This window comes from Falco peregrinus, chromosome 11 (genome assembly GCF_023634155.1).
Source record: "Falco peregrinus isolate bFalPer1 chromosome 11, bFalPer1.pri, whole genome shotgun sequence".
In the NCBI taxonomy this organism is placed as follows: Eukaryota; Metazoa; Chordata; class Aves; order Falconiformes; family Falconidae; genus Falco; species Falco peregrinus.
Genome location: NC_073731.1, coordinates 16,486,016 through 16,505,499, shown reverse-complemented (window position 1 = coordinate 16,505,499; position 19,484 = coordinate 16,486,016). Strand labels below are relative to the sequence as shown.

The following is a 19,484-nucleotide window of genomic DNA, read 5'->3' as shown; positions in this document are numbered from 1 at the left end:
CTTATTGACAATAAAAGTTTGCCAGTTCTTTGCAGCAATAGTAAAAAAATAGTAGAAGAAAAGGTAGCTACCCATGATGCTGCTTTTTCATCATTTTGAAGCTGTCATTCAGGATATTGTATTACTTTATGTCTTTATTTATTTCCAAGCGTTAGTGCTTGGCAGGCAAAACTCTTGGACTGTGTTATGTACCAATCCTTCCAGCATCTAGGTTTTCACAGTGACATTAATACTCAAGAATACTGGAACAGATCTAAGATAAATATCCCACTGTCCTTTTTGCTGGGTCCTACACATCAACTACTCTGCTAGCATAAAGAAATGTTAGGTATTCCACAACTGGATGGAGAACAGACAAGGGAGAGCTCACAGTGAAATGCCGGGGGCTTGCTCACTGTACACAAACAGAATGGAAGATAAATCAAAGGTGCTCTTTGATCCTGACAGTCCAGGCCATGTTCTGTTTGACTTTGTACCAGCAGCCTCCAGCCCCTTTGCTCCTGCACTCACAGAGGCACAGGGCACTGCACAGCCTCCCTGTGCTGCAAAGCGGCTGGGTTGATGCAGTGTTAATTAACATGTGCAGGCCAAATAGGAGCGGAGCTGTTGCTCCATCCCGAGGAGCAGCACAGCAAATCGCTCATGGAGGAGCAGCCAGCTCTGCTGCTCTGTGCTTCCCGTGACCCAGGTGCCTTGACTTCACCACTCATCACATTCCCCCGCTTCTGCTCCCAGAGGGCTTAAAGGTGTCCCCTCAGATGCTATAATTTAGCCCTTCCAGGCATCAGTTCTGTTCACCCATGCGAGGACAACAGAGTATTTAAAGCTGAAACAGCAAAAGAATATATTCAAGACTCTATGATAAAAGCTACAATTTTATGCACCATGGAGCATCCATCAAGGAAATGCACAGAGCTAGTGCCACAAAATAATTACATGTGCAGAGGCCATTGTAAACACAGCTTTTATGTGCATCAGCACAGCTGGGGACAGTGTTTAAAAATATAATTATGTAATGCATTTTATGTAGTCCGTGAGCCATTCAAGTGATACCATCGGTTCAGCAAAATTGCATGCAGCAGTTCTGTATCTATTGGCCTGAGCAAAGAAACATTTTTCAAGTGCATTATTTTTTCCCTGCCACGAAATAGATTTGTCTCCGATGCCTACAGGGGATTTGTGTCTCTGTCATTGGCCACTTTCTCTCCTCTTTCACCAATGAAGGAGAAAAAAACCTGGGGAGTTATTTTTGGCCTTGCAGCAGACTCCAGCATCTAAATCAGTTAGTTCTGAAACCACTTGGGGTGGTGCTGGCTCTGTTTTAATGGCTTTAGAGAGAAGGAATTTGTGATGTCTGACTCTTAGTGAAAGGAAACAAAGCGGCTGTTGTCAGGTAGAAGGGCAAAGCAAGGTTAAGACGCTGTGTAAAGAAGCAGGGTCTAGCCTTCAGTACTAGATGTGCAGCAAATGATAAGTCGTGGCTAGGGCAACACAGAGGCGGCTGTTACTAAGCCACGTACAGGCTTCAGTATAGCAGATCTCTATTAAAATGCACAAAGAAAATAGGCTTATTGCTGACACTCTCCTGCCACCTGCTCCCCCCCCCCCCATTTTATTTTTGTAATGCTTATAGTATATCAGCTGCAGAAAATGTAGGGGAAGCTTTGCTTCCCTTCTTGTTTAATTTGCAGTTGCAGCTGAGTTGAGGTGATGCAACAGTGAAATTTCTGAAGACAGCGCTTAACAATGCTGCTAAATGATAGCAGCAGTATGCACAGATATTTATCTGAGACAAAACCAGAGGTTTATAGATACTATTCAATGGTCATTTTAAGGCCCCAAAGATTTCACTATTTTGCAGACAGTAGTTTATATGTCTTGGCCAAATCCTACATGGAAAATTACATTTGACCTATCAAAATCTTTCTAAGAGACCCAGCAGATTGCTTTTTCACTTAAAGAGACTATTAAAGAAATCTGTACCTAGTTTCATAATACAAGATCCACAGGTGGGAGTAGCGAGATAGCTTCTGCAGCTAGCCAAGAGCTGCTTGGCACAGAAATAGGACTTGATGCTAATTTCTAAATATGGGATCTGATACCTAAAAAGATACTACCTTTTCTCTGTTCGATGCTGGGTCACATGTAGCATATTGAAAAGGAGAGTGGGGACCGAAATCCAGGTGTCTGCATTCCTGTTCACATCACTGAAAAATAGAGACATAGCTCCTTGCTTTCTCTCTTCCTCCCTATGAGTATTGTATTTCTTTTTGCTTAGTGGTACGGCATTGATCAGAAGATGGAAGGTACCACAACCAGAAGAGTCCATCACCGGCTGCAGCATGGGTAGGAAAGTGGGAGCTCTGCTTTTGGATCTCATCTGGATATCAGCAATGCTCAACAGAATAGTAGTTTGTCTGAAAGACAGGCACAGAAATCATCCAGATACATTTTCCAAAGGAAGCAGATACAGCACCATTTGAAAAATCTCAGAATTGCCATATATTTGATTCCAGAGCTAGTGATGCATCTAAATAGCTTCTTCCCCATGGAAATCTCTGTAAAAGACATTTTGTAGATCAAGCTCTGTGTGCTTTCTGTGGTAGAGCCTGCATAGATTATCTAGCTGTAGACTTATATAGTACGTGCCACCCCAGATTTACAGGGAAAGCTAAGGCAGCTATCAATGCATTTCCTCCACTGCACAGCCTACTGTCACACATGTACACTGGTGACTATATTTCATGTCACATTACACAATGAAGATGGGGTTTTGCATTAACACTTTATATAAATATATATATACACACATATATATTATAGTGCAAAGATACTGAGCAGAATCTTTATATATTATTAGGAAAGATTGGTTTTGGGGAGGCCTAAGCAGTTAAATGGTTTCTGTAATTAAACTTTAGGAAAAGCAGACTTCTGCATTTTTAAAATCATTCATCATATGATTTTTAAAGTTGCACTCAGCAGAATTTGAGAGAAATTTTATCAACGTGAACATTTACTGCTTTGCAGCACAAAGGTGTATGATGTAGTCAGTCAAAATGAAACTATTCTCTCCTACCATGCAAACAAATGGAAGGAATAAATAAACAGTATTTTTAAATTAACTTGCTAAGCAGAATTGTTCAGTGGCCGACTAAGAAATACTTCAGTGTGTGGTATCAGCATCGAATGTGGGAGTTTTGTGGTGGCTTTTTTTTTTCCCCCTGTAAGATGCAACATTCTATATTCTCATGGGAATTTGCAATTGGCAACTTGAATGTGCTCAGTACTTTTGAACAAGACATATTTAATACAACGCCTGCACACAATGAGCTGGATTTCCAAAGCCACACCGTTGAGCAAATACCCTCAGTGAGGTTATATGTCTGTGGCTTGTTTACGCAGGAGATAATACCTTTGTAAGTGGTTCAGGATGTGTGATACCAAGAGGTGAAGACCAAATTCTTCTTTATATGTCTTACCTAATCCAACTGGAATGGTATCAGTATAAAATGAGTTTAAAAAATTACAGTTTAGGACACGAAAATGCTGTATTTACTACCTTTCAAAGGAAACATGTTAAATAGAGTACTGTCAGCAGATGAGACATGGGAAGAAGCAGGAATGGACAGGCAATGTGACTTCCTCAGGATCACATAACATTTGCAGAGGAATTCACAGCAGAGACCCTGACTTGTGTTCCACACATTGCTAACCACTTCTCAGGTCCAAACTGCTTGCAGTCTGCCTTTCTGTAGAAATATCACAACATTACACTACCACAGGAGCAGCAGAGAACATGTTCATTGAACATTTGTTAAACAGATCTGGTTTAGGGTTCTTAACACAAAAGTTAATTGAAAGGGTATGCTCTGTCCAAGTGCATTCAGCACAACTTTATGGCTTAAATGCTAATAGAAAAATTGATTAAAAAAACCACTTTCAAATAGAATCTATTTTATATGACCAGAGGGAACCTTCAAAACACAACATTAAATAATTTATGTCAGTACCTCCTGGGTGAAGCCTAGCTGTGAATTCACAGGTAGAAACATGCAGGCAGCACGTTGTGTCCTAGAAAGAGGAACAATGCCACTTCTACCTTCAACAGGGAACAGAGGATCCCAGCACTGACATTAGCATGGAAAAAAATGAGTTAAAAGCATAGGGAATCCTTCAGACTCTGTGTGCAGATATTTCTGAGCAGCCACAAAGAGGTTAGTGCTAAGTATATTTATTAGTTAGCAGAATTACCTAGATGTAACTAAAACTCTGATTCATTGAAGCCCATCAATCATTCTAAAAATATGGTACATATGTGAAACTGTTACCTCTTTCAAAACAGACAACTGCCTTGGCACAGCAAAGTAATACCGCAGGGTAAACAGTGGGATTTGGTCACAGGTTCGAAGGAGGGTCATAAGGAGAAGCATCAGCCCCATGCCCTTAAATTCCTTCAATGCTCTTCCTTTAATCCCTCATACTAATGTTATTCATACAGTGTTTATTAAAAGTGGTTTCTTATTTCAGGTGCCTCGCTTGAATCACCAAACGGCTAGAGGTCTGCACAGCAAACTCCAACTGAAATAATGGAAGCAATGGGCAATACATACCTAATCCCATCTTCTTCCCTGTGATCACAGTAATATGTTCCCACTCTTCTAAAACACTGCTCAGCATGCATGGACACTCAAGCTGTATTTCCTTAAAAAGGTCGGAGTTGGGGAAGCATTGGCTATTTGGAGAACTTGCATGCAAAATATGTTTTTTAAGTAAGAAGATACCAGCAGATGGGTTTCATGAAGGAAAAACATCGAGCAAAATGCCATAGCCACTCCAAATAGCTACAGCAAGTAAGAAATGTGAAACTGAAACCCAGCTTGTAACCACATCTTGTCAGCGTGCAGTTGCAGGTAATAATTGTCTTCACAGTCCAAATTCTCATGTACTACCCCGCCCATGAAACAGAAAGTTGAGAACATGATCATCTTGACTGGCAGTCAAAGCAGGTGGATGGCAGCTTTGAAGTACTTGGAAACTACAAGAGACTCAGCCTTTGAAACAGTAGGTGCTGATCAGCCTCTTCCATGACGACCCTCCAAACCACCTGATCATCAGGATATTTCTTATTACTCACTATGCACAATGACAGGAGAAGTGGTGGTATGTCATCTTCTCATCAACAAGAATGACAACAAAACAACTGTTTTAAGGACAAGGAGGTGATAGCCAGCTTCTACCTGCAGCATCATCTAAGAGCACTGCAAATATTTCTTTCCTCCATGGAAAAGGTAGGTAGGTGCGGGGAAAGGTCCGCAGAAGTTACTACCCACCATCATATCTTGAATTTTCTAGAATTCATGGTTGTTGGCTTAGACCTAGACCCAGTTTTGAGTATCTACTCATCTGGTCTGTTACAGGTTCAGAGAGTTTAAGGCAAGAAAGGACCATTACAGTCACATTTTCTAATTTCTGATATATTACCTTTTAATTTTGACTCAGTAACCCCATATAGAACCAAATAACCTTCTATTTGAGTAAACATCTAGCTAAAAATGTATTTTCTAAAAAGTTATTCAGTCTTGTTTTATAGAAGAGGATAGGAACTCCTTTGGAGGTTTTTCTTAGCAATATACTACCCTTTCAGAGTATAAGCCAAGTTTCTAATTTGAGCTTACTTAGCAACAGGTTCCAAATGGCTAAGAAATACTTCACCAGTCTCCACACATTGTCTCGAGCCGTTCAATCATTTTTGGTGACCAGTACAGTCTTACCATGAGTGTACTTTATAATAAGAAAATAAACTCTTAACCTTCTTCCTGATAAAGCTAAATAGGCTCTCCACTAACGATCCCAGGCCTCAAATTTGTTTGTGGCTTTCTGCACAATCTTTAATCCATACTTAGGCAACTAACATATCCATCATTGCATGTCAAAAAAAAAAAAAAAGAGACAGAAAAGGAACATGGGAAGAGAAAGAGTCTGTGCCCTAAACAGCAAGCCTACAACGTTACAAAAGACACTGTTCAGGTCTAGACTTCATCAGTTTTACTTTGTTTCCTTAAGTTCAACCTTACATTTCCCAGGCATACAGGAACAAAATACATCCAGGGGTCCACCCGCCCATCTCCAAGGGGGAAAAGGATTCTAGGTCAGGAGATAACAGGTTCAGCAAGAGTTGTAAATTAGATTTGAAGGGGGAAGGGAATAAACCCAGTCTCATTAGAGATGGGCCTGGGGCGGCATGCCAGGACTTGCGGTGGGATCGATAGCACAGCTGAAGCACGTTTATGCCAAAGCACTGGCAGCAAACAGGAGGAGCTGGAAGCCATCGTCCAGCAGGAAGACTGACATAGTTACCATCATGGAAACATGGTGGGATAACTCACATGACTGGAGTGCTGCAGTGGATGGCTACAAATGCTTGTGAAGGGATAGGCAAGGAAGGAGAGGCAGTGGGGTAGCTCTGTATGTCAGGGAGCGTTTCAACTGCCTAAAGCTTAATGATGGTGGCAACAGGGCTGAGCATTTGTGGGTGAGAATCATGGCGAGGGCCAACAGGGGGATATCCTGAATGAGGGGATTGAGTGCACCCTCCGTAAGCGTGCCGATGACACCAAGCTGGGGGGGAGTGTTGGTCAGCTGGAGGGCAGGAGGCTCTGGGCAGGCCGGGCCGATGTGCTGAGGCCAGCTGCATAAGGTTCAGCGCAGCTCAGTGCTGGGTCCTGCCCCTGGGTCACACCAGCCCCACGCAGCTGCAGGCTGGGGCAGGGGGCTGGGAACTGCCGGCGGGGAAGGGCCCGGGGGGGCTGGTTGATGGGCAGCTGAACATGAGCCAGCCGTGTGCCCAGGTGGCCAAGAAGGCCAACAGCTCCTGGCTTGTGTTAGAAACAGCGCGGCCAGCAGGGCCAGGGCAGTGACCGTCCCCGTGCTCGGCCCTGGTGAGGCCGCACCTCGCACCCTGGGCTGGGTTTGGGCCCCTCACTGCAGGGGGGACGCTGAGGGGCTGACAACAGGTCTGGAGCACAAATCTTATGAGGATCGGCTGAGGGAACTGGGGCTGTTTAACCTGGAGAAAAGGGGCCTCATGGCGGATCTTATTGCTCTCTACACCTCCCTGACAGGAGGCTGTGGGCAGGTGGGAGTTGGTCTCTTCTCTCAGTTAACAAGCAACAGGACAAGAGGAAATGGCCTCAAGTTGCACCAGGGGAGGTTTAGATGGGATACGAGAAAAAGTTTCTTCACTAAAAGGGTGGTGAAGCATTGGAACAGGCTGCCCAGGGAGGTGGTGGAATCACCATCTCTGGAGGTGTTTAAAAAATGCCTAGATGTGGTGCTTAGGGATATGGTTATATGGGCTTATAGGGACTTGGCAGTGCTGGGTTAATGGTTGGACGTGATGATCTCAAAGGCCTTTTCCAACCTCAACGATTCCATGAGAAAATTAAGGAAGCCATACATCCATGGCTGAAGGAAAATTTTAGAACCCCTGCATTACATATAGACCTGCTTAGCCACTGCGCATGACAGTGTTCAAAGGCTGAGACTAAAGAGGTGAGAAGAGCCTGGGCAGGAGGCGCGGAGCTGCTGGGAGGCACCCCTGCAGGGCTGGCCAGAGGGGCGCTTGCAGCAGCGCTCTGCATCCTGCTGCCAAGCGCAAACCGGGACTGCTTCCATGCAGCTTTTCTGTAGGTCATCTGTTTTGACCTGGAACAGAGCACTGATATTTGGGCTCCAGGCCGTGGCTATTCAAGGACTGAGTTCATATTTGCTAAGCTGCTAATTACTGTGTAGGACTTAGTTTAATACCAATGACACAGCAGGAAGTATCCCAAAGTCTCTAGTTTGCCATTCTCCACCAGTACCAAGGGGACTGTATAGCACTTCTTACTTCGCGTTATTATTTCTTTAAAAATTATCAGATCACAGTTTCAAGAAGCCGCCACCCTAGAAATGGTATATATTTAAAAGAAAGGCAATTTCCAATTACTACAGTCTGTAAAAGCCAAAGATCAGATTCAATTACACTGCACTTTGCAATTTACAATCTGTTGGTTCTCATTCCAGCAGAGGCTTGTTAAATGCTCTCTTGCTGCAGACCTTCAAAATATGCTTACCTACTGAAAAAGAAGAGGTTCTCAGTCCAGAGTGTCACCATAACTGAAGCTATCAAAACCCAGGCCAGAGCCCAGCCTCCACTCAGAAACTCCAGTTTGGCAAGTATGGCCCATAGCTGCATTTTGACCCAGTAAAGGAACTTCATGGGTTACTGAGTTAGTGTGAGCCCAAATTTAAAATGTAAATTCACCAGAATTCAGAAATAAGCTGATCAGATTCTGACAGGCACACTAACCTATTACACACGTGCCTCTAAATCCAGAATTTGAATGTCCTCCTTCAGTTTTCCTTTTTTGAGAATCAGGCCCTCCTGGCTTCACAGCTTGGTTGCTGTTGCTGTGGCACAGCAAATCTCCAGAGGTAACAACAGGCATGCACTGAAGTTGCTTGCCCTAGTGTTTCCTCATGCACATTAAGGCAGACTGTTAATGCAAATACAACTACGGCAGGTTGCAAAATCCAGAGGACCACAAAAGGCAGTGAGATTCCCAGCCGGGTGGCCTTTTACAAGCCTCTTTTCATAAGTACAATGCAAATTGTCCCTTAGGTATGCTACTATAAAAATCAAGCAGCAACGCTAAAGCCAATAGAATTGTATCAGTTCACACCAGATCGAAATTTGGCACTCTCTAGGAAACCATGTAACAGTGGTACATGAATTGAACCAACTGGGGTTTCCAAAGAATCCATGGCTTGGGCAAAACACCAAGTGACTTGTGACCTGTTACAACAAAGCAGATTCAAAATACACCATTAAGGGGGATAGAAAAAAAATATTTGTGAGAACAGTTACATTTCTAAACTTGTCCCAGAACTCGTCCCACTCACAGATTTACTCCTTCCCCCTTTTCTGCACATCTGCTTGTATGGACCTTGTCAAACACCAGAAAGCATGAAACTAAGGCAGAGGAGAACACCAACAGAAATAACAGCATGCATTTCTCTCAGTATTTAAAGATGAGACTAATTTTCCAACCAGAAAATTGCCAGAAACAATGAACTGATCCTCTAACAAGGCAGCTCAAAATGATCTAAAATTTGTTTAGGAGACTAAATACCAACAACTCATTTCTTGTTTCTTGCCTATTAGTAATGGCATAGTGTGAAATTAGCACACTCCTGAATGTGCCATTGGCCTTACGCTGTGGTTATTTAACCTACAGTGTAATGGTGCAGTGCACCATGAAGAAAACACAGTTCCAAGTGGGCAGCTGCCATTGCAGATTTAGCTTTTATCCCAGGATGCGTTTGCTTTGTGTCTTCAATTTACATTTTTTTCTAATACTGTGACCTCCCTGCTCCCCTTTCTGCATTTCCTTTTTTAAACTTGCCTTACCAGGCGTTCCTGTTTTCATTTTTGCTTTGTTTTGGGGCACATTGGAGGCCAAAGATACTATAATAGATCTGCTATTGTTTCCACTAACAAAGAACTACATGACCAGTGACATGGGCTAAAGGTTTTTGTACAATCAGGGTAAATCAGAGTAATTTCAGAGAAAAGCATAGAGTGAGGGTCAGATTGCATAAACTTCTCCAAAGTCACAGGAGGAACCAGGTCATATAGCAGACGGCAATCTAAAACCTAGATTTGAACAGGTGTCAGTTGACCCTCCTGTCATGAAGAACGATCAGAAAAAGCACTGGGGGTGAATGAACGGGAACAAATCCTGAAGGAGCTGCAAGTGCGAGAGCCCTGGTTCTCTCAGAAGTCTGATGACTGCAAAAGCACAGAGCAGCCTGCAGGGCTGCTCGCCCTGACCTTCCCAGCCCTCGGGGCAGTACAGCGGGAGCAGCACTCGGGCAGCATCCAAGGAGAGGTTTTGTCCCTAAACACTGGGGCTAAGGAGGTTCCAAGGAAGAAGCGAAGGTGATTTTGGCAGCCCTGGGGAAAATCCCAAGGCAGTTTTTGAGCTGAAGTGAAAGCTAGGAGACAGGCAAACTTGGAAATGCAGCAGCAGCAGTATCAGTTAAAATGGAAGTCATACGGATTAAGTAAGAAGACATAACTTCTGAGCTGTGAGTACCATTGGCAAAAGGAGCCAGGCAACTCAGTACAAAGGGAGCTTTAAAGCTGCGTGTTTTTAGCTAAACAAACTAAATGTTAACAGGAGACACTGACATGAAGTTGGCTTTTATAAGGAAGAACTTTCCCTTCCTCCTTCCAGCAAGGCAGCAAGCCAAGCTGAAAGCTGATGATCAAAGGTCAGTCACCACTCCTGAATCTCAGTAGTTATCAGGATCTCCACTGGAAACAAATGCTTTCACACTACAGTCGAGCACGTTTATAAGGGCTGCTGAAAGCTACATTTCAATTAATGCAGAGGTAATACACTTCGGGTTCTGGGCAACATCAGTATGTGAGATATTTCAAGTGGCAGTGAGTCAATACTCTATTACTAGCAGCTCAGCAGGCAAAGCACCTGCTGGGATAGGGACACAGCTATGCTTTCCCCTCCTGGGAGGGAGCTAGGGTGGAGAAGCATCCACTTCTGCTGCTTACCCTGTGTTAGGTTTTTTAGGTAAGCTGAGAGCTTTGGTTTCCAGGATTATCAGCTCAGCACCACTATTAAAGCCCTACATTTACTGTAATAACATGCTTCAAAATCTGCTTCAGAAAAAACCCCAAGCTTCTGCAGATGAAAAGGCTGCTAACATGAATTTTGAAAGCCAGCTTTTGTCTGCTCTACTCAAGTGTTCCTCCTGTTGGTCTTAAGATGCCTGCCTACCTACATTCCCCAGAAAGTTAGCATTTCGTTACTTCTGATAGAAAGTACTATTTATATCACTTACAAGGGACCATGCAACTGGGGTCACAGAGATAATTATTTATACTTAGGGAAGGAAACACGCAGCATTTCACATTTCCTGCACTAAAGACTCTTTGGTTTCTCTCAGTTTGGGTCTTGGCTACAAACTGCATTCCACTTTTTGACCTTGAGCTGTTGGGAAGTAGCTTCTGGACTAGACAATGAGGAAGAAACTGAAACAATACTGGAGGGTTGGTATGGAGTTGTTTGCTTCTGAGCAGTGTCCTTGGTCCATTGATGGCAGATAGCCCCCACGCCTACCTGGAATTTTCTGCTTCTCAGAGCTGATCTTGGTACGAATAAGGACTTTCTTTACTGCCTATAAAAGTTACTCAAGGAAAAAAAATAGAAAAAATACTTAAACAATGTCTGAAAGACATCATACTGGTTAACAGAAAGGCAGGGAATTGGGTTTTTTTGCCCACAAGACCATGCCTAGAAACTCCATCCTCCTATGTCACATGCATATTACCACAGTGCTCATAGAAAAACAAGAACTTAACAAGGGAAATGGCAAAATCATGCATCTAATATGGGTGGGCTAAAAGGAAGCTGAAGAAGAAATAAAAAATTAAATATGCACAAGCACTGATTGAGTTGTGAGCATTAATAAAAAACAAAACTTTTCTTTATTGAGCTAAACAGGAGTTGGGACTGATCATTACCCAAACTTAATACGCAAACAGAGAAATAAAGCTGTATGTTTTTAATGAATGAAATTCACTTGGGAAACAGTTGGCACAAAGTCTAAGCAGAAATTAAGACCCACTTCAGTCCACAGAATAGGACTTAAAGCCATAGACTTCTCTTTTTACCAGGGCTCATTTCATCCTTCAACAGGCAGAGAAAGGAACAGAAAAGAAGAAACCAACACAAGAACTTCAGGGAAAAAACCCAATCTAACTCAAGTTGGAAAACAGCAGCTCAGCATGCTTTGTGGGTTTTCTTCCCCTTTTTTAAATTCCCCTTAAATTACTGTAGCATTTATTCCTCCACAGTGTATTCAAGTTCCTTGTATGTCATCACTTCAGAAAGGAATTTGAGTGGAGTGGGAATGCATAGCCAAGTATATGATTTGGATTACCTACAGCTTTCTCAAAAAATGCAGATTTATTCCTGCATCAGCTAATTTGAGATGTGCCAGCTAAGTAACACACAAGAAAAGTAGTCCCGTTCTTCTTAGCAATTACCTCTTTAGTTAAAGTTGGGAACAATTTTTTTCAAGTCTTTTGTCATATTGTTAAAATATGTTTTGAACACAAAACTGCTTGTTGTGCAGCAAATAATCCTTATGACATGCAGTGTCTAAAACCCTACAGTGACAGAGATCTCTGCATAGGACATTTTAACACTTGTATAGAGCCTCCTGACTTCGCTGTGGCTCTGGAAAGATGTGGAGCTCACTGCACACAGAGTCTACATCAGTAAAAACCATCAATAAAACTTTGCATGTTACCAATAAAAACCAACAGATTTCTATGTACCTTCCTTGCCAAAGCAGTAGCACCATTTAAAAAAAAAAAAGGCAATGTTTGCTTCCCTGCTGTATATCAGAGCAAAGAAAAACTTCCTTTCACTTGCTGCTTTTCTCCTAGGTCTGCCTATTCCAGCTGACCTTTGAGCAGAGCACAGATCATGGTGCAGAAAGCAGCACTGTTGTTCAGCTCCCTTGAATCACTGGGTTTCCATGTGAAGTTTAACCTCATTATCAACAACTCTCAACCATCACACTCGAAAATGGGCCCTTGAAATCCACAGGCTGCAACTTAATCAGTGCTGCAACTCCCACAGAGCACTTAGTATTGAAACAAGGATGACTGCGTTTCTTCAGAAGTTTGTCACATTTTATTCTGCAGATCAAAAAATTAAGCCATCATACATACCAAATTCACCCACTTCAGTTATTTTGCATGTAAATCTTGATTTCAGTAGTTGTTCTGTACGCTATATTCATTCTGTGCACAAAGATGAAAACCCCAGCCAGAGTCAGGTCCTGCTGAAAGCTCTGACTGATTCTCATATTTCTCTTTGCTCTAGGGCCTATCTTTCTTCCTAACCTTTATATTCTTTCTCTGCCAGGCACACTACGAAAAAAAATATCTTTTCCATCCATTCACTGATGCTAGTGAGAGTAATGGCTTTTGTTCACAGTTTTAATATAGCATCATAGCCATTCTCCTCCAGGTTTTCCGTGGAACAGCCTACTTGATCTCACCAGTAGTCACCACAGTTAGTTGAAATGTTTCTATGGATTTCAACGGGTATCGAAGCCAATCCTTACAAAACCCAACTTGTGCAGTTTTACTAAAATCTACTTTATACTAGGTGATCTATTTTTCAGGAAAGATTTTACTACTCAGAACAAGTCATAGGCCCACAGCTGCCAAAGTAAAAATGGAAACATTAACTGAAATTGTGCCTGCAGCTCACACAAGAACGCCGTATCTTCCAGTCCAGCCTTCTACGACCAGCATGGGAAAGTACTTGTCAGGTTCAACAAATTAGTGACCAGCACAACAAATCTTTAAGCATATTCAGCTAACCTGGTGGGCAATCAGCCAGAAGGCAAAGGAGAAGACAGCCTTCTTACCAGTCTACTCTCTGTGGCATTTGCTGTCAGAGTCTCATCCTTGCTAACCTCTGACAGATGCACCAGCAGTCTCCTCCTGAATTATGCAACTGTTTGCTTCGTTCTTCTTCACCTGTTAAGCTAAGGACAACCACAGCGTTTCAGCTACAACATGCAAAAAGTACTAGGCTCACCTGAAGTTTGTATCAGGTGAAAAGTCATGGGAAAAGGGATTTAATTATATCTTTCTTTTTTAATACCTATCACATGTCATCCTGTGATCTCTGGCAACACTTCTCAGGTGGGCCTGTGAATGAGAACACTAACATTCAAGTGTCTGGCACAGCCCTTCTTGCAAGTGTTCTGGCGCTGCTCTTCCTTCTCCTGGTTTTGAAAATCTAGATGCAATTTGCAATACGCAAAACACTTCGGCAGAGGACCAGCAGTTCAAGGTGGCTCACATTTTTAAAATTCTGCTTCATCACCACATCATAAAAGTACTTTTGTTCCCACTTAGCTTATTGTAACTTTGGATATGTTACATGGTTGGAATTGCTCACATGGCAGTGAGTACAAAGCAAGGTGACTACACCTGGACTTGGTAAAACATAGCCTACTACTGCACTGAATAGAGACAAGTTTTCCTCAAGCAGGGGATTATTCAATTTAGCCATAGGCTCATTCATATCATATCATCTCATCACAGGGTCATGACCCAGCTGAGGTGACTTAATGCTGATCAACAGCTTCCAGAACAAAAGTCCAATCAAAGAAAAAAATGTTCAGTCTTCAATTTCAAACTTCCACTTCCATTCCTTCATCCCTTTTCCTCCTTCCTGGCAAGAAAACCAGCACGAGCTTCTCTGGGTGCATCATTATCCAACCTCCACCCACAGCAGAGCCCAGAAGCCAGTTTCTAAAACATCAGGCTCTTCACCTCCCAACTTCACAGTTCCCCAGTGTCTCTTTCCAGAACTTCTACCTACAATCCCAGCCTAAAGGCTTTCAGGCCCTTTTCCAAGGGCCTTGCTTCATTAAGAGTCCTCACTACGAGATCTTCAGTCTTAATACCTATGGATGTCCTATATCTCCTAGCAAGCCCATTTCCTTTTTCATGTAGTTTTATGTCTGCTCCCTTCATCTAGGGCAAAGTAAACAGAAATAAGGTTGAGCCCCTGTTCCTTTGAAGGGTCCAGCTCACCATATGACAGGACGCTGAGTGTAGATCTGCACATGGGGCAGTTTGGCCCATCGGCATCGAAGCACCCATTTCACCTGAGCTTCTGGGACGTTGACTGCAGCTCAGCAAAGCAGGCAGACATGTTTAAACATGAGAACAGCCCCTAGGAATCAGAGTAGCAACATTTCCTACTCACCTACATAAATGCTTAACTGCATCACAGCTGATGTGACCTAGCTTTGGCTCTGGATTTAAGTGCCAGAGGCTGGGTTTTTCACTTGCTGCTTTAAAGGAACTTAGCTAGCCTCTTTTTTCAGTTATTGAACTCCAGCAGGTTTAGCTAATGTCAGGGGAAATCATGAGTCCTTTGGAAATCTCTGAAATTTAGGCACATAATGTGTAAAGGAAGACTACAAACAATGCAGCCAAACAAGTAAATTTTGGCAATTACACAGTCATTTACTAAGGGAACAGCATACAGAGAGGAGGAATTAACTGGGAAGTACTCTTTTGTAAAATTATTTGCCCAATTTCCATGTAAGCTCTCAGCAAATCTTGGAAATTACCTTGGAGATTTCCAGTCACTGATACACTGTTGCCAGCCCTCTATTTCCAGGCCACAGAGACAGCAAAGACCCACTGGAACAACCCTCCCCTGCTTCCAGGCAACTTTTCTGCTGTTTTCTATGGGGGGTGACATTTTCAAACAGTAAGAATATTCCACCTGCTACAGCACACTGTCCCTCTCTCCATTTCAGGAGCACTGCAGGATCTGTGATTCACCACTGCTGTGTGCACAGAGCAAAGGGGCTGCAAACTGGCTCCAGAATAAACCTAGACGTACAAGTCCACTACCTCGAAACACAAAGCCAACTCCACCAGCTCAGCACTGCCACTGCAGCACATGGTTCTTGGTGCAGAGAGAATCATGAAGGCTTGAAGAGAGACCCTAGAAAGCTGCATTACTGCCAGTCCTTCTGAGAGTCACCAGAGCAGGATCATAAAGTTAGGTCACTATTTATTTCCACATTAACTCCACTCAATAGGAGTGGGCCAGGTACCAGTACTAAAAGAACAAGCCTAGCCTTTAATTAAAACCCTGATACTTGACACAAGCATGAAAATGTAGCAGTAAGTATCTTTTAAAAAAAACGTTTCATTTTCTTCGAATATATGGATGCACTCATCTCCAGGGTTGCAGCTGCCAGCCAAAAATCCATCCATCTCCAGAGATGAATAGTGAGATGAGACACCATATCCTCTGAAATGAATTCCCCAATATTCAGTTGTCCAGCTTCAATTCACGAATTCTGCATAAAATGTTTCAGGGAACACAGTGCATCTCAGCTAAGGATGATTTATTAATAAACAAGATCATTTTATGAACACAGAAATTAGAGAAGGTCAATAAACAAGCCCTATTTTAATAACATCTTTTGCATTTTTCCCCAAGAGAACCAGAGCAGCAAGTGAATTTGTGCTTGCATGAAAACTCCAGCTCCACATATTCTACTGCTGTTAATCTGTGTTCTTAATTGCTCTGGGGCAAGCCTGTTTGCATCAGCTGAGGATGAGGCCTTTCTGGATTTGATTCACCATGGGGTACCAAATATAGCTATGCTAAAACGAGCAATAGCAAATTGATACAAAACAGAAATAAGGTGCAGGAGAACATGGCCCTCTCCAAGAAGTGCAGAGTGCATCTTAGGCAGACAAGTTTTGTGTTTTTAGAAGAAGGTCCTAATTAAATCATCCACCAGTAAATGAGTGAATGGTCATTTTTTTTGATTGAGCAACAAGCAGGAGAGCTCTACAGGCTGTTAAAACACTTTATCCCCTGCATGGTCATTTTCAGCCTATCTATCTATGGCCTGCCTTTTGAGGTATTACTGTATTAAAAATGTTCTTCCCTGAAGGTATTTCCACACTGCAGCAGATGTCACTGACTTGGCAGTATTTGAAGGGTCTATTAAAAGTAATGCAATTAATTACTGGGGTTGTCATCACAGCACTGCTTTTGAGATATTTAAAATGGTTTATTATTGATAGCCTAATCCTGGAAAGTGCTGAGCACCTTCACACTCAACCATGGACACTGAGACAAGGGCCAACACAGGCTCCCCTGTCACTGGGCATCCTTGGGTGTCCTCCTGACGCTACTGCTGTGCGTGGCATCCAGCACAGGGCACAGTGCCACCATTTCTAGCTACTGACTGTGAGCCCACTCCCCGTTGCCTCACTGAAGGGACCCATCATACATAACCTGTGGTGATAAAGAAGGGGAAGAGAGGGATCAGGAGTGAAGTTAAGCCTGGGAAAGGGGGAAGGAAAGATGTTTTCTTTAATTTGTCTTTTTGCTTTCCAATACCCAAATCAGTAATTAAATACATATATAATAATTGGCAATACGTTAAGTTAATTTTCCCCAAGTCTAGCCTGTTTTGTCCATGATGGTAACTGGAAGTGATCTCCCTGTCTTCATCTCAATGCATAAGCTTTCTCATTCCTGTTCTTCCTATTCTGTCTCCCCTTCCTGCAGGGGAATGCGACCAAGCAGCTGGTGGGACTTTGGCTGCCAGCCATGGCCATCCCACCACACCTCAACAGCAAACTTCTCATATAGACAAATGCTGAATCATGTGCAGGAGACCTGGGAACTACAGCACCTGTGGTAACCTCAGTGAAAGGCAGTGGGTTCTGGTGCCCACTGAGCACTGAACTCAGCCAGAGCTAGACCACCACCTTTGCTAAAATGTCTGGTTGCATCTTATTTCTTCATGAGGAAGCGTCTCTTGGGTTCTGCTAAATTTCTGACAAGACATTTGACTTCCATCTTGGGACACAAAATGCAATATAGTAAAGCATCCCTGAAAAACTGCTGAGCTCTGCTCTGTGGCAGTAATGACAACATCTATTGCCAATAAAATGAACACATTCTGAGACACAAAAGAAAATCTATAGGCATACAGAGGATAAGAAAAGTAGGAGCAATCTACTGAATGGGTCTCTAAAACACAAATCTTTGGTTAATTTCAGTTGCAGATATTGCTGCCATTTGTTTCATTTTAGACATACCACCAGCAAACAGAAACGAAGCATCAGATACAGGGTTAGATTATAGAAGATAATTTACACACAGCTTCCTCTCAAAATTGATTCAGCTCCTCTCAGATACGAACCAGGTCATGTAAACTAAGAACTCCCTAAATACTGAAAGAGTAAGGCTAAATATGAATTTGAAATATGAAAAGAAGGGGGATGTCTCCAGGCATCTTTCTCAGCATCCTCAGCAATACTGAAGACAGAGTCATTGGCACGTTAATGACAGTAACGTACAATATTAAACCAAAACTTTTCTCAAAGGGCCAAGAAATATTACAAGGGAAGTAATTTAAGTGTGGCTAAAATAGAAAGAAAATACAACACAAGCAGATTTAGGACCTCACCTGAAGTCTACTGAATTGAGGATAGAAAGCCCTTGACTCAGTGATGCTTTCTTGAGTGAGAAAAGTTCAAACTACCATTTTCTCTGCAGGAAACAAAGCCAGATACTCCTCTAAGAGACAAATCTGAAAAGCAACAATAGCAAAAGTCAACGAGAAGTGAAAGCAGGGAGCTAGCTAGGTATTACTATATCATGCAGCTCGGCAGCTATGCAGGCTAATATATTTTGGGCTGCAAACGCATACATACATGATCTGGTGCTGTGCCAAGGGACCCAGGCTAACTGCGTTACCAAAACCTCTTGGCTGTGTTTGCTTGGCACCCCATTTGATCTCAGAGGAGCAGGATGGTTTACCTCAGTAGCAGTCAGTGTCAGAGCAGCATGTGAGTGTGGCCAGGAGAACTGCATGCTGGCAAAACCCAAGCTGTCTAATTTTCAGCTACAACGCAGGTCTGAAACTCATGGAAGTTTTCCCAGCTGTTGAAAGAAAGGGAAAAGAAAAAGAAAACCCAATATCCAGGAATCTTCTATACAGATCATCATAGCTGGGTGCACTCACTTTAAGAGCTGAAGCCCTCCTTGTAGCTGCGAGACGATGTGCCAGACGCTGTCTGCTGGCCACAGTGGTGTTCTCAATGAGGTGAACACTCTCTCCTTTGGAATAGGAAAAGGCTGTACTTGATCCCAAAGTAGAGACTGTGGATAAACAGGCTAAACTTACCTCTGTTTGTGAAATTACATGAGAAGTTCACCATCTGAGTGTCATTCTATTCTGCGCCAATCCCCCCCCCCGCCCCCCTTCTCTTTCTGGGAGTTAAAAGAAATGAATTAACAGGAATTCAGTTGACCTTCTGTTGTTTAAGACTGAGTCTTACTTGTTGTGTTCATACAAGGTGGCACAGAACTAAGCAGACATCTAACCTAGACAGGCAGGCTTTTATGTTATGTAAAGTATAAGCAGATTTCAAAGTAAAGCTATTATTAACCTCTGCCTAATTTCTTCTAAAAGGATTTTTTAAGAATTTGAAAGCAGGGCAAAGTGAAAGCTGTATTTCAAAGTAAGCAAAGACCAATGAGAAAACACACGACTCAAGCATACTGCAATGCTTCCCTTCATCTGTCTTTCCATTTAGGTTGAATCTCTTAACATCAGGCGGCCCCTCTTGCTCTGCATACTGCACACCTCAAAGCAATGAAATCTTGATCCCCAGCATGTCTACGTAACAGTAATAATCATAACGATTCCGAGGTAGCAGAGGGTGTTACTCCAGGGAAGATTAGCTCATGGTGTAGGTCTTAGGAATTTACTACCTAGTTTGGGAAACATCTGTTGAACATAAAGAAGCAATTGTACTGCTACTTTCCTCT

General features: G+C 42.7%; 1 long non-coding RNA gene across 2 annotated transcripts in view; it reads right to left on the bottom strand.

Moving 5' to 3' along the window:
- Positions 1-19,484, bottom strand: part of LOC114012542 (uncharacterized) — a 65,486-nt gene that overhangs the window by 31,680 nt on the left and 14,322 nt on the right. For both annotated transcript variants that reach the window (XR_008749151.1, XR_003555073.2), the window contains exons 2-3: positions 18,471-18,593; positions 18,118-18,240 (exon numbers count right to left, since the gene is read on the bottom strand). This is a non-coding gene — a long non-coding RNA (uncharacterized LOC114012542). The remainder of the gene's footprint in view (positions 1-18,117; positions 18,241-18,470; positions 18,594-19,484) is intronic.